The sequence below is a fragment of the Rhinopithecus bieti genome, unplaced genomic scaffold (genome assembly GCF_001698545.2).
Source record: "Rhinopithecus bieti isolate Rb0 unplaced genomic scaffold, ASM169854v2 scaffold_7580, whole genome shotgun sequence".
Classification (NCBI taxonomy): Eukaryota; Metazoa; Chordata; class Mammalia; order Primates; family Cercopithecidae; genus Rhinopithecus; species Rhinopithecus bieti.
The window spans coordinates 52,769-68,811 of NW_016805470.1; the positions used below are offsets into that span (position 1 = coordinate 52,769).

At 41.0% G+C, this 16,043-nt stretch overlaps 1 protein-coding gene across 1 annotated transcript in view; it reads right to left on the reverse strand.

Annotated features, from left to right (window-relative positions):
• The window catches only part of SIRPG (signal regulatory protein gamma), a 56,081-nt gene extending 45,532 nt beyond the window's left edge, over window positions 1–10,549 (reverse strand). Inside the window, exon 1 of the mRNA XM_017872534.1 lies at window positions 10,451–10,549. The gene's annotated coding sequence lies outside the window, so the exon portion shown is untranslated. The remainder of the gene's footprint in view (window positions 1–10,450) is intronic.
• Between the last annotated feature and the right edge of the window lie 5,494 nt (window positions 10,550–16,043).

Sequence of the window (16,043 nt, forward strand, 5' to 3'; positions counted from 1 at the left end):
GATTGCCTAGGGTGGGAACACATCAGCTGGGAACTTGTGTCTTTATCTGTAATAAGTGCAAAACCAGGATAAAGCTACCTTCTCCATCTGTGTTTAAGGGTTGTTAGGAGCCTTGATTGCTAATCATCTAGGAAGGAAATTAGGTAGTATTCTTATATATGAAAACACACACACCCTCTGACCTAGCCATGCCACTTCCAGTGGGCATTTGTCACCTGAGTAGGATAACACATGTACAAGGTCACCCACTGCAGGATTGTCTTAATAGCTCAATATTGGGAGCAACTTACATATTTATCAACAGAATACTGTAAAGCGAATTTGATATTTTCATAAATTGGAGTATTCTGCAGCTGTTAAAGAGTGGAACAACTCTCTATGTCCTGACATGGAATATCAATAAGGAATGATAGGGCTTGTGTTTGGAAGAGTTTTTCCAACCACCAATGGGCTTTAGTGTCTGAATATGAGGTGCATTCTGAGCCTTTGGGAAACTGATGAAAAGGAGAAATGCCGGCTCTCTGGTCAGTGGTTCTGTTTGAGGAGCTTTTATTTAGCTCCTCGAACATAGTCCGTGTTGTTTCTCTTTGTCTAGTCTGAAATAGTTGTTGCCTGGGGGAAGCAGCCTTCTCTTGGACTGTAGATTAATTCCTGGCCTGGTCCAGCTCCTCTGAACCACTGGACAGGCCCCATAGGGAGCAGAGAGGTCACAGTGCAGTGCAGAATGGACGTCTCTCCAGCTGCGACTGACATGAACTTCTCAGGCTGAATCACCTGCAACTCCTCCTTAGCTTTCACTTTCACAACAAAGCAGTCATTTATTCATCTTTACATGATCCTGTGTGTTTCCTCATGTGTATCAAAGACTTTCATTGATTGGGTGCACATCAGGAGCAGGGCTTGAGCTCAGCCCACTGCATATATTATCTCGTTTAACCTTCACAACAAGCCTGTAACATGAGACTGTATTAGAAGTGAGGACAATGAGACATAGAGAGGTTCGATTTTATGATACAGCTTTGGGTTGAGGACCCGTATGGAGCTCCTGAGCCCTCCTTGAAAGTGTCATGCTTTGCTAAATATTTTTGCCATCACTTTCTGGCTATATGGAGTGTTTCACTTTCTGAACCATTTCATTGACTGAGGCCATGTAACTGCTTTAGACCATTGAGTTGTAAGTAGAAATGATGGGTATAATATGTGGACTGGGCATTCAAATGCAAGAACCTCTATGGATCACCTTCTCCCTTCCACAGAGACCCACAAGGCTCTAATGGGGTCTGCTCCATCAGCCTGGATTCCTGAGCGACAGTGACATGCAAAATCCCCAATACACAATGAAAATGCAGCTTAAAAAGAAATAACATTGTTTTAAGCCCCTGGGAGTTTTTCACCCATAGCGTAAGTTTCCTAATGCTGATGTGACTGACTACCAAAACTTGGTGTCTTACAACAAAAGAAATATATCATATTGTAGTTCTGGAGTTCAGAAGCCCAAAGTTGTGTGACTGCATTACAGTCAAAAAGAAAAGAAGAAAAGTCAAGTAAGTAAAGGTGAAGAATAAAATGATAGTGACCAGGGTGAAGTGCAGGGAGGTAATGGTGAGATACAGGTCAAAAGATACATAATTGAAGATAGGTCGGATGAGGAAGTCCAGAGATTGAACATGCCATATATCAACAACTAGAGTTAATAATATTGTATTGAGTTTAGTATTTTTGCTTAAAGAGTATATTTCACGGGCTCTTGACACACACCCACATGCAGGGTAACTATGTGAGATGATGGATATGTTCATTTGCTTGACTATAATAATCATTACACTATGTATATGTATATGAAAGCATCATGTGGTACACCTTACATATATACAATTTTTTTTTTTTTTTTTTTTTTTTTTTTTTTTTTTTGAGACAGAGTCTCGCTCTGTCCCCCACGCTGGAGAGTGCAGTGGCTGGATCTCAGCTCACTGCAAGCTCCGCCTCCCGGGTTTATGCCATTCTCCTGCCTCAGATATACACAATTTTTAAAAAGGTATCAGTACAGCTATATGTTTTCTGGAGTCTCTGTTCTTTGCCTTTACTAATTCTGGAGGCTGGTAACATTTCTTTTCTCATAGTTACATCTTCCCATCACTCCAGCCTCTGGCTTGCATCCTCACATGTGCTTCTCTAACTCCTAATCTCCTGCCTCTTCCTTCTTGTAAGGACTCATGTGATACATTGGGCACACCCTGATACTAGACCAAGATGTTAAAACCACTGTCTTTAACATGTTCAAAGAGCTAAAGGAAACAATAGACAAACAACTAAAATAATTCAGAATTATGATACAGTAACAAAATAAGAACTCTAATAAAGAGAAATTATAAAAAGAAATCAAACGAGAACTTAATAGTTGAAAGTGTTACAACTACAAATTTGTTAAAGGGATTCTCCAACAAGTGAGCAGGTGGGAAAAAATCAGGAAACTGGGAGATGAAATCATTGAAATTATTGAGAGTGAGGTATAGATACAACAAAAATGAAAGATAATAGAATCTAAGGGAATGGTGGTACATTATCAAACTGATAAAAATACACATTACTAGAGTTCTAGCAGGGAAAAGAGGAAGAGAGAAAGGGGCAGAAGATTATTGGAAGAAATTGTGAACAAAATCTTCCCAAACTTGATAAAATACATGAATCTACAAGCTTAAGATGCCAAGGAAACCCAAATTTAACTCAACAATAAAGTCTTAGAAACCCACGTTAGGCTGGGTGTGGTGGCTCATGCCTGTAATCCCAGTACTTTGGGAGGCCGAGACGGGTGGATCACGAGGTCAGGAGATCGAGACCATCCTGGCTAACACGGTGAAACCCTGTCTCTACTAAAAAATACAAAAAACTAGCCGGGCAAGGTGGCAGGCGCCTGTAGTCCCAGCTACTCAGGAGGCTGAGGTAGGAGAATGGAGTAAACTGGGAGGCAGAGTTTGCAGTGAACCGAGATCCGGCCACTGCACTCCAGCCTGGGCGACAGAGCGAGACTCTGTCTCAAAAAAAAAAAAAGAAAGAAAGAAACCCACGTTAAGACACATTATAATTCAACTGTCAACAATTAAAGAAAGAATTCTGAAAGCAGCAAAAGAGAAGCAATTCCTCTCACACGAGAGATCCTTATAAGATTATCAGCTGAGTTCTTATCAGAAGCACTGGAGGTCATAAGACAGAGGAATGATATGTTTAAAATGCTGAAAGAGGAAAACCCTATCAACCAAGAATTCTACACCTGGCAAACTGTCCTTCAAACACAAGAGAGAAACTAAGATATTCTCAGATAAATCCTCAGCCATGGATCCTTAAGTGAATAGCATGATGTCTCCAGGCCCAAACTTCCCTGATCTGTAGAAGGGGTGGCATCAGGTCATGAAAACGAGCACCCACCACCACACCCAATTGGTGTAGTGAGAGTTTATGACCGCTAAACCTTACTTACAAGAAATGCTAAAAGGAGTGCTTCAGGTGGAAATGAAAGGATGCTATAGGGCACTCAAAGTATGAAGAAACAAAGATGTCTAGTTAGGTGTACATTAAAAAAATTCATATTTTTCTGATGCCTCAACATCCCTGAAACAAGCTGTGAGCATCCTACCAAATGACCAGGTACAGCAGTGTGATAAAACTGGTCCCTGCCACAATTCCCCTTTTTGTCCTCCTCTACTGTGACCTAGTAAAGTAGTGACATTAAAACATACCAGTAAATCCCATCATGGTTTTTGTTTGTGTCCTCCACCCTAACTCCCAGTAAGACACTTGCCTGGGGTTCCAATCTCTCTTGCTTCCCCATCTGCTTGGTTGAGCCTGTTTCCTGGAAGCTCCTTGCATATGGCTTCCTATCTGGCATGCCATACCCCAGTCTCTGGGAACTGTGAGTAGAATAAATTGTTCATCTTCATATGCCTCTCCAAATGAAGTTTTCACAGCCATGTTAGAGTGTTCTTTATAGACCCAATCAGCAGGACTTACTCTACCATTTTCAACACTAATGGCAATGAGAATGGCATCATTCTAAGCTAGGGTGGAAAGTTCCTAAGAGATAACTTTTGAATGCTCATGGATTGCTAATTTGCTACTCTGATGGGCTCTACCACTTGGAAGAGCTATTACCCTGATGGCTTTCTTGTACTCTGCTTTCTTCAGCTTTGTGTTGCCTTTTGGGAATGCTACCAAGACTATCCATCCTAAAGTGGGGATCATGTCTCAATATCAATAATGGCATCCACCTTTCTTCAGGAGCGCAGAGATGACATTACATTGATATCAACATTTTTAAAGCAGATTCATTTGACATACTTATTAATGTCATATAATCCAACACCTTGAAGTTTCTGTTAAATGCTAGTGGCAACATATTCTTTTATACATCATCAAAAACAATACTCTTGTTAGTGCCTTCAAACGAATAGACAAACAAACAAAAATACCTACACTATATAAATTTCATCAACTTCTTTCATGTCTGTTGGAGTCTCTTCACCACTCATGATAGCCATCAATTTCTCCAGGGCTTTTGATGCAAAAATAATGCTCCACTTGGCCTCATGCTATACTCTATTAAAACAATGAATGTCTGGTTACCTACTGGGATCTCCTGGTCTGGAGTACAGCTCTATGAGGCATACTTTCCTGTTGCAATCATTAACCGTAAATTGTCCCACATCCAGGCTTTGCTTATCTGATATGAAGCCCATTGGAACGTAAACTTCCACTAGAACACAAAATTAAATCACCGCCAGGTGCAGCTGCACACCATTCTGTTGACAGTTGGCATTATTGCTACTAGGTTTGTTAATGCAACAATACTCAACCAAATACTAGTAAACTGAATTGAATAGCATAGTAGAAGGATGATATACCATGAGCAGATAGTAGTTATTCCTGAAAACCAAGGATATTTCAGTAAACAAATGACAACAATGTAATATGCCATATTTATCGAATAAAGAGAAAAACACATGATTATCTCATTTCATGCAGAAAAGCATTTGACAGATGTGGCTATCTTCCTATGAGAAAAATAATCAATAAAAGGAATGTATGAAAACATTCAAAATTATAAAAAATATATACTCATACTTTCTTGTTTTTTGCACTATCTATTTTACTATTCACTGTCTGATTTACTATTTTATTTACCTATTTATCATGGATATTGGTTACTGTCATTCTCCAGTGGATATAAGGAACAAGAGGGAAACCACTATTTCTATTTTATTCACCAGTGCATCCCACATTTCTATGTCAGGTCCTGGAACACAGTAGATATCCAATAAATATGTGTATAATGTGTGAATTGCTCAGTGGGATACTGTCTTAGGAGACTGAAATCTTTTATTTTAAATGGATTGTTTCCGTTGAATTTGGAGAAAATAAATTTCCCATGTAGATGAGTTGGTGAAGAAAAAATCAGTTTGCAATCACACAGAAAGCAGAAGAGCCCAGGAGAAGAAAACACGACATCCTCTTCCTCATACCACACCCCTGCACACACTCACACTAGCAGCAGCTGCAGAAATTTCATGGAATAGAATTAGGGCCAGAAGTGTTCGGGAAGAGTAATGATGAAACCTGTGATCTCTAGATGAAGAGTGCCTGAGCTCAAATCATAGCTCTGCCAGTTACCAATGAGTGTCCTTGGAATGCTTTGTGCTTCTCTTTCCTTATCTATGTGTATGTGTGGTGGGGGGCAGGGGGTGACAAGAATCTCTACCTTGGATATGATGATCATCGAAGGTAAGAGCTGTAAGACGTTTCCAACAGTGTCTGCCACGTGGAGGGTGTTCAAAAATTATAAAGTTGGCCAGGCATGGTGGCTCAAGCCTGCAATCCCAGTACTTTGGAAGTCTGAGGTGGGCAGATACCTGAGGTCAGGAGTTTCAGACCAGCCTGGCCAACAGGGCAAAACCCCATCTCTACTAAAAATAAAAATTAAAAAAATAGCTGAGGGTGGTGGCATATCTCTGTGGTTCCAGCTATTCAGGAGGTGGAAACATGGGAATTGCTTGAACTCAGGAGGCAGCAGTTGCATTGAGCTGAGATCACAACACTGCACTCCAGCCTGGGAGACAGAGTGAGACCTTGAGTCAGAAAAAAAAAAAAAAAGGAAAGTAAAATTTTTACTCAGTAGATTTCCTGAAGTTTGGAAGCTTCAGGAAACTATAGATATAGTTACTACATAGACATAGATGCTATAGGCAGAAGTTTCTGTAACTTTATCCACTTCTTTCTTCCTCACCCCTACCCTTCATGAAAGTGGGAACACTAATACAGCAATGCACAGAAGTTCTATTTTGAGGGACTATGCATTTCACCAAGACAGAAGTTTGCTTGTCTCTTGCTTACCTTAACAGACTGGGGGACTTTGAGGGGTAAGATCAGAGAAGTAAAAAAGAAGAGAGAGTGTGGGCAACAGGGAAAACCAAACATCTCTTTAATGTGCATTTCATATAGACTAAAAAAGGTTAGAAGGGAATAATAGGAAAAGTATTTTAAAAATCCTGTGTGTGTTTCACATAGTCAAGTGAGATTTATCCCAGGAATGCAAGGATGGTTAGACATTCAGCAATCTCTCAATGTGATACACTACATCAACAGAATGAGGGACAAAAACCATATGACCATCTCAACACAGGGTCCAAAAATGCATATGACAAAATTCAACATTTTAAATGATAAAACTGTCAATGAATTACATATAGGATGATTGTTCCTCAACATAATAAATGCCATATGGGACAAATCCATAAAAATGAACTCACACATTTACAGTTAATTGACCTTTGATAAAAGTTTCAAGGATACACAATAGGGAAAAGTCAATTTCTTCAAAAATGTTATTGAGTAAACTGGATATCCATGTATAGAGAAATAAAATTGGACCTTCATCTCATATCACATATAAAAATCAACTTGGAATGGATTAAAGACTTAAATGTAAGATCTGAAACTGTAAAGTACTAGAAGAAAAGTTCTGTAACACTGGTCTAGGCAATCAATTTCTAGATATGAGCCCCAAAGCACACACAACAAAAGCAAAAGTAGACAAATTGAATTACAACAAACTAAAAAGCTTCTGCATGTGCGTTTCTCGTGGATATAGAAATGAATGTGTGATTACATACATAGCCAAGAAAACAATCAACAGAGTGAAGAGACAACATACAGAATGGGAAAAATATATTTGCAAATTATACATTTGATAAGGAGTCAATATACAAAACATATAAAGAACTCAAACTCAATTATAAGACAACAACTCAATTAATATATGGGCTAAAGATCTGAATAGACATTTCTCAAAAGAAGACATTAAAATGGCCAGTAGGCATATAAAAAAATCCAATCTTACTTTTCATCAGAGAAATGCAAATTAAATCCACAGTGAGGTATCATCTCACACCTGTTACAATGGTTATTACCAAAATGAGGAAATTTAACTAGCATTGGAGAGGATGTGGGGAAAAGAGTACCCATGCCCACTGTTGACGAGAATGTAAATTAGTACAGCCATTATTGAAAACAGTATGGAGTTTCCTCCAAAAATTAAAAATAGAACTATCATTAGATCCAGCAATCTCCCTTCTGGGTGTATATCCAAAGGAAATAACATCAGCATGTCACAGCAATATCTGCACCCATGTCCATTGCAGCATTATTTACAGTAACAAAGATGGAATCAACCTAAGTGTCTGTCAACAGATGAATGGAGAAAGAAAATGTGGTATATATACACAATGAAATTCTGATCAGCATTATAAAAGAAGGAAATTCTGTCATTTCCAACCTGAAGAATATTATGCTAAGTGAAATAAGCCAGGCACAGAAAGACAAATACCACATGATCTCACTCATACACAGAATCTAAAAAAGTTGAACTCATACAAGTAGAGAGTAGAGCCTATAATCACAGCACTTTGAGAGGTTGAGGCAGGTGGATCACCTGAGGTCAGGAGTTCGAGACCAGCCTGGCCAACATGGTGAAACCCCATCACTACTAAAAATACAAAAAATTAGCTGGGCATGGTGGCAGGCACCTGTAATCCCAGCTACTCGGGAGGCCGAAGCAGGAGAATTGCTTGAACCCGGGAGGTGGAGGTTGCAGTGAGCTGAGATCTCACCATTACACTCCAGCCTGGGCAACAAGGGTGAAACTCTGTCTCAAAAAAAAAAAGAAGAAGTAGAGAGTAGAGTGGTGGTTACCTGGGGCAGGGGAGTGGGTGTAGTTGGGAGATACTGGTCAAAGGATGCAACATTTTAGCTTAGATAAGAGAAATAAATTTAAGAGATGTATTGTACAATATAGTTTCTAGAGTGAATAACACGAATTGCATTGTTGAAAATTGCTAAGACAGCAGAGTTCATAAGTTCTCACTATAAAAAGTGATATATATGTATGGTAATGCATATGTTAATTAGCTCAAATTAGTCATTTGTCAATGTACACATATTTTATAATATGCTGTACATGATAAGTACATATGCTTTTTTCAAATAAAATAAATTTCTTTTCTGAAAATTTCATTGCAAATAAAAAGACAATGATAAAAGCAAAATCTTATGTACATGTATGTACACTTACAGTCACTTATACACACATGTATGTATATATACACACGCATTCACAAATATATATAAAAGTTTGTTCTGTCATTATAGTATATAAAGATGTTTTGTACATTAAATAAAATTATGAAACCTGTTAAAATCTCAGTAAAATATTTGGCACATAGAAGTCATCCAACACATTTGTAACGTATGTTGGGAGTATATACACCAGAGTTTTAACTCTGAGTATCTCTGACTGGTGTGATGGGTGATGATTAATCCTATGTTTACTTCCCTGCATGTGCTAATATGTCTACAAGTAGCATAACATGGCTAAAAGAATGAATTCTGGAGCTGGTCGACCTGGACTTGAAACCCAGCTGCTCCACTGACTGTGGTAGGGGACAATGGACAAGTTCCTCCCTCTGCCTGATTCCCTGTTTGCAAATAGGAGTTAATGGGTGTAGCTTTCAAATAGGGATGTTGTGAGGATTAGTAGAGTTAAAATACACAAAATGCTAAGAACTATGTCTAGCTAGTAGGAAGAGCTCAATTGCTGAACTCTTACCACTGTCATTTGGGTAAAGTGTATACATAAGAAAAATAATTTGAAAAGTGAGAATCCTGTCCTCTAGGACCTGTGAGGTGACTCACAGCAGGGGCCAGTGGGGGGCAGGGAGGCTGCTGTGCCCAGTCCTATGATTCTGGGGTCAGCTCCACGGCCTGAGTGGGACATGAGGACAGGCAGCCTGTCTGTGAGCTGTGAGCCAGGTTCTCTCAGGCTGTACCAGGAAAGGTCCTCCAATCCTGTCTGTCCTGGGGAAGGGAAAATAAATTCCCCATGGTAAAGTAGAGAGAACCAAGATAGATTGTGTTACCTGTTATGGGCTGAATGTGTCCCTCAAAATGCATGTGTTGAAGCCCCAGTCCCCAGAACCTCAGAATTTGACTGCATTTGTAGACAGAGTCTTTAAGAAGCAATTTAGTTAAATGAGATCATTTGGGTGGGTCTTAATCTAATATGACTGGTGATCTCAGAAGAAAAGGAGATGAGGACACAGACACACACTGAGGGAAGACCACATAATAAGACACAGAGCAGACAGAGATGGCCATCTACGAGCCAGTAAGAGAGACCTCAGTGCAGACTAACCCTGCCAACACCTTGATATTGCATTTAGCCTCCAAAAGTGCACGAAGTAAATGTCTGTAACTTTAGCTGCCCAGTCTGTAGTACTTTGTTATGCAAGCCCTAGGAAAGGATTACAGGGCCCAGTAAGCAGCAAATTCCTTCTTAAAGAGGAAGAGGGCACAAAAAAAGTGGGTGGTAACACTGAGATTACAGAGGAGTGGGAAGCAGGGGGAACAGAGGGCAAAGTATGCAGCATCCTGAAGAAGGACAGTGGCTGAATATCCCCGGGAAACACTGCTCCCCTGCCCAACTCAGGCACTGTTTCAGACTTCACATCCTCAGGGTGCTGAACAGAGGGCTGGGCCTGGAGCCACACACCCTGTCAGGCTGTCTCTCAGCTCACTCTGTGGCCTTGGGGAGATGGCTTTGCGTCCTGGAGCCTCAAGACTGGTAAGGATTTAAATAATGATTCCTCTGTGTTTGTCAAATGAAATATTATAAAAAATGTAACTAATTATGGTGCTGGTTGAAGGATCACCTGATTCCATCCCTTGATAGCCAGCTGCAGATCCACAGAGGAAGTGCTCAAGCTTCCTGATCTTCTGCTCTCAGACAATGCCCAGTCCTTGGCCTACCTTGGCAGCACTTGTGTTTGTCTGGAATCCCTGAAAGCCCAGGGGCAGGCTATGGCCCTGCAGGCAGACAGAAAGGGTTCTAGCTCAAGGCAGTGCTCACCTGTGCGTCCCAGCAGCAGAATCAGCAGCAGGAAAGGACCAGGAGGGTGGGGCCAGGAGGCTGGGATGGGTGTCCTGGAGACCTCAGGAGCCTGCTCTGTCCAAACATCTGTGCTGGGGAGATCTCAAACTGCTCTGAGGAGAGAAAACAAGCACTACCTCCCTTGATTCAAGAGGAAGTGGCAGTGATAGAGTACAACAGTGAAATAGAAATCAGGCACAGTAGGCAGTTACAACGCAAACAGTTACTCATGCTCCATTCTCAGGAGAATCAGACAGGCTTAGCAGAAATAGTGCTTCCTGCACACCTTGACCATATGTTCTCTCCACATGGCTCCTAACATCATCTTCAGGTCTTCTTGGTGATTCACCATTTGGGGCTATTAGTCCAAGAAGGACCTGTGATTAGGAACTGTTTTCTAAACTTTCCATCTCAAGACCCTAGGATGTTGCTGGCTTGTTGTCTTCTTCTGCACCAGCCTCAACCAAGTGCTACTCAGTTTGGGGCAGGAGAAGGGTTCACAAAACCTACTGCTCAATATTTGAGAGGAACCAGGTCTGTTTCTGAAATTGTTCCCTATTCCAAACTTTTATCAATATAACTGGCAAAACTTAGCCCAAATTCAGTCTAATCTGGGAGCTTAGCACTTTCATGTGCCTGCATCCAGCAGAAGGAATCATCTCCTGACTTCCTCCAGAAGAGGAAGTGGGTTTAGGTTAATAAGGATATGCTTTGTGGGCTGAGGTGGGAATTATGGGTTATGGGTTATAGGTTATGGTTTATGGAGAGGGGATAGGGTTATGATGGGGGGAGAATATGGTAGGCAATTTCCTGGGGCAGTCACATCAATAGTCTTTGTTTGGCACACAGAGCACCTATTCCATCCAACACTGCGTTCAGATTGGAGGTGAAGAGAGAGAAAGAATAAATACTCCAACCAAGAGGGTGTGTTAAGGATTTGACGAAGTCACTGGGCCCTCCTAGGCTCAGTTTTGCTCTCCAGATTGCAAATGATAAGTCTTTCACTGCTGTGTTTTTGTGGATGTTAAAGGAGATCATGACTATACCACACATGAAACCCAGTAGGTCATTATTGATACCATGGAGCCAGGTGAAGAGAAGGAACTCAATTTTTTTTTTAATGGATCCCTACTGCATGCTGAGTTTCCCACCAGTGGCTTTCTCCGAGATTTCCAGGCCGCTGAGACCTGGCTTATATGGTGTACTTGAAATATCCCTGCCACTCTGAGATCAGTTGCTCCCTCTGGATTCTCTACACTCTGCTTCTTGTCAATGCATAAATGAATTCCTCTCTCACAATGTCGAGCTGTGTGACTTTAAACAAGACACCTAAGTTCTCTGAGCCGTAGTTTGATTATATGTAAATAGAGGTTATAACATGTACCTCGTAAATATATGGTAAGAATAATATAAACCATACTGAATGCTCACCTCATAATTAATTATAACTAAAAAATTATGGTTATATTAATATTTTGTGTACAGAAAGCATTCACTGCTTCTCTGCCACACTTGTGCTTTAGAACAGTTACCCTGTTAGGAGAACTGGTTTCTCCTTCATCATCTATGACTAAGAAAGGCCCACATGGAACCCTCCCCGTCACACACTGGGTTTGAAGTCCTTCATCTCTCAGAATTAACTGTCAAATGAAATTATCCAAATTATCATATTTCCATCCAAATTTCTTTTTCTATGTGGCAGATGTGCAGAGAGTGAAATCTTCACCTCCTGTTTCATACCCACAGAAATGAATATAAAAAATGATAAAATTACCTTAATCAATGTCTAATTACACTTTAAAACAAGAAAGTAGTCTCTATATACCATGAAGGAATAGTAGCAGCTATTATCTTTTGCAGATGTCCTGGACACCAGACATGGTATCCAGCATTTTATGTCAGTCACCTCATTAGTTCAACACTCTGACCCTGTGGTAAGTGCTACCATTAACCTTCATTTAGAGGTGAGAAAATCCGAAGCACACAGAGAATAGCAAGTTTGCCCAAGATCACTCAGCTTTTCGACTGAGACATAGGCTGTCACATTCCACAGCCTTCACTTTTAATGTTTGCACTATGGCCACCTCTCATAAGAAGGAAGGGACATCCCTGTAGAAGTAAGCAGTGAAGAAGCCATAGACTCAGAAGCAGTCCCCACAGTGAGGTTGGGGCAGGTGCCATGCTTCACAAAGCCCTGATAACCCATGAACACGTGGGGAATTATTCCTGCAAAGACAGCAGTGCAAGCAGAAATCACTAAAGATTTGGGGGACAGCAGCACCATGAGGGATAGTTAACCAATCCAAGAACAATAACTCAAAAACAATAAAACAGTAATAAAAAGAACTTCACACCTGAGAACACGTGAAAAAATAAAATGAGAAGGTTTTCAAGATTAGAATATTTAATAACCTATAAACGTGACAAAAAAAGCAAATCCATAAAACAAAACAAACCATGTATAAAACAAGAATAGGCAGACATGAAGTACAACAGGTATCTTGGAAATGTAACAAAGCAGAGGATTGAAAACATATATATAGGTTTTTAAAAATAACTAGGTTGACGTATTAGTTTGCTCTTTCATTGCTACACAAAAATACCTGAGACTGGGTGATTGATAAAGAACAGGGGTTTCGTTGGCTCACTGTTCCACAGGCTCTGCAGGAAGCATGAGGCTTGTATCTCCTCGGCTTCGGGGGAGGTCTCAGGAAACTTACAATCATGGCAGAAGGCGAAAGAGAAGTAGGCTCACCTTACATGGTCAGAGCAGGAGGGATAGGGAGAGTAGGGAGGTACTACACACTTTTAAACAACTAGATCTCATGAGAGCAGCACCAAGAGGGAAATCCACACTCAAGATCCAATCACCTCCCACCAGGCCCACCTCCAACACTGGAGATTATAATTCTACATGAGATTTGGTGGGGATACAGAACCAGACCATATCAGTTGAGCAGCTGACTATACATAAATGAGTAGTAAGTAGTGAGCTGGGTCATCATGCAGGGGCCATCTCCTAGGACCCAGCACAGAGAGACACACCCAAACAAAGTAATGTGAACAGGTATAAATATAGCAATAGCAAAAGAAATACCATAACATACTTTGCAAATGTTGTGCTAGAAATACTAATATCTTAAGAAGTATAATTTGAGGCAAAAAGTACAAATGGTTGAAAGAGGAATATTTCCTTTTATGAAAGTAACAGCTAGCCTGGAAGATATGAGTCACAAAATATTATACCTCCAAAACTATAATTTGGAATATATGACTCAAATATTGATAGAATAGTTTCAATAATTTGGCAGAATCTGTACTTGGAGCAGCAAAGCAACTTCCTGTGAACTCCAGTCTTTCAATAAAGATCTATTAGATGCACAGATGCTTATATGAGTGAAACAATTTTGTGAAAATCATATGGATAATTGAGTGTCAAATTTAAGTTGACTTTGCGCAGTACAGATACAGCCTGAATGTTTAAGAGAAACAGGAGGCTGGGAAACCATGAGCTAAAATTCTCCTTCCACCAAATTTAGCCCTGCACTCATGACACAAGGTGTAGATAATGAGATAAGGCTGTGGGACAAGTGAGGAGTTGGTGGATGTTTGAGAAGAGCACAGTTTAAGCTTATGGGCTTAGGAATCAGAACTTCTAGGTTTGAATTTAGTTCTATCAGTCCTAGCAGTGTGACCTACGGGAACTTGTTTAACATCTCTGTTTCTTCAGTTCCCTAAAATGGAAATAATAATCATATCAACTTCATAGGTTTGTTACGGCCATAAAATGGATTAATATATGCAAGTCACTTAATAACAGCTGACTGTGTTCCAGAAGTTAGATATGATTCTTATTAGGTAGTGTTTTGGTAATAGTAATAGTTTTAAAAAACAGACTCTCTGCCCTCAAGGATTTATGATGCAGTGCAACAACCCTGGTCAATGGCTGGGGGGTGTGCAGGTACCACCACATAATGAGTGTGGGTCATGTGTCCAGCCTTATAACCACAAAGTCATTATTAGCACCAGGGTCATGGTGTAGGCTTGGCCTCAGGGGAATCACTATAACTAGAGCGAGTCTCATCCCAGTAAGTGTCTACACAGACATTAATGGAAAAGGAGCTCTGAATCTTGTCTCATGCAAGGATGGGAGAGAAGAAAGTCCTCCTAAATGGAAATCTATAGGAACAGGTGAGATGGGCTGAGAGAGTGAGAAGACACCATGTAGAAATACACCTGTGTAGAGCAGGCTGCACTCACCTGTGAGTCCCAGTAGCATAGAATGAGGCAGGGGTTGTCCAGGTGGGCTGGGAGACAAGAATGAACATTGCCTGCTCTCTTCAAATATCTGCATGGAGACGCCCTGTCCTCTGTGATCTGGACCTTGCCTGTCATGATGTCCGAGGAGGGAAGTTGCTGTGGGAGCTAACGGCCGTGAGACTGGTGCAGTCCTCCATTGTGAAAGAGGAAGCAGACATGGTTGCCACTGCAGGGAAGTTGCTGATGTTTGTGTCTGCAGTTCCCAGGCCTGCAGAGCTCAAGCCAATACTGGAGAAAGGCTGACTAACCTAAAGCCTGTCCCAGAGGCAGTCTTCTCATGCCAGGTGTCCTGTGGCCCCTCCTCATTTGACAGCCCTGATCCAGAAAGCGCTGCACCTAAGGACTGAGTTTGGATCTTCCGAGATTGATTCTAGGTGCGGGAAGATTGAGGCTCTGTTGCTGTAGCTGCTTTTCGGAATGGAACCCAAACTCCTGGATGACCCCTGCACAAAGTCCCTCAAGCCAACAAGTAACAAGCTGAGCAAATCACAAACAACAATTCTTTTAAAATCTATCAGTGAAATGAGGTCACAGGGCAAACCACTGTCCCCCAGGTTGGAAATTAGACAGGAGGATATAAAAAATCACAATCTCCTAAATCCAAAACCTCCATAGAAACCAGTGCTGGGGTAGGAAAGCCTACATTGTAATTGAAGAATTGCTAGAGCTTGGTGTGGATCAGTCTGAGTGACAAACTCCAGGAGGACCCAAACACAGGGGGTCCCACGCTTCTGTGAGTTTTACCTCCTGGAGCTTGATTAGGGCCTCTAAGTGAATATGAGAGAAACGCTCACCTGTGTTTCCAGGGAGGAACAAGGAAGCATTTTGAAATACACCAGAGTGTTCTTCATTCTTACCATGCCCAGCTCCCAGGAGAAACTATTTTACCAGAGCCTAGCCTGCTGGGGTTTGATCAAAGCCTAACATGGGGAAGGGAAGGACCCAACTCCAGTCCCCTGGAGCCATTCTGGGGGCACAGGCTAACAAGACTGTGACCTCTTCTGCCAGTGATGAGTCCACATAACATTTTAGGGAAACAAATAATTGAAAGAGAGATTTGACAACAAAGATGAAAATGCAGTGAAGAAATGAAAAGTGAAAATGCTAGACGTGAAGGTCAAATTGAGTGTGAGTGGAGTTATAGAAGTATAAATAGCTGACAATGGCATTGTAGACCCTGTTACTATTCAAGAGACTTCAGATGGGCACCAGGGGGACTTAGAAAAGGCAAACTTACCATAAATGAAATAAA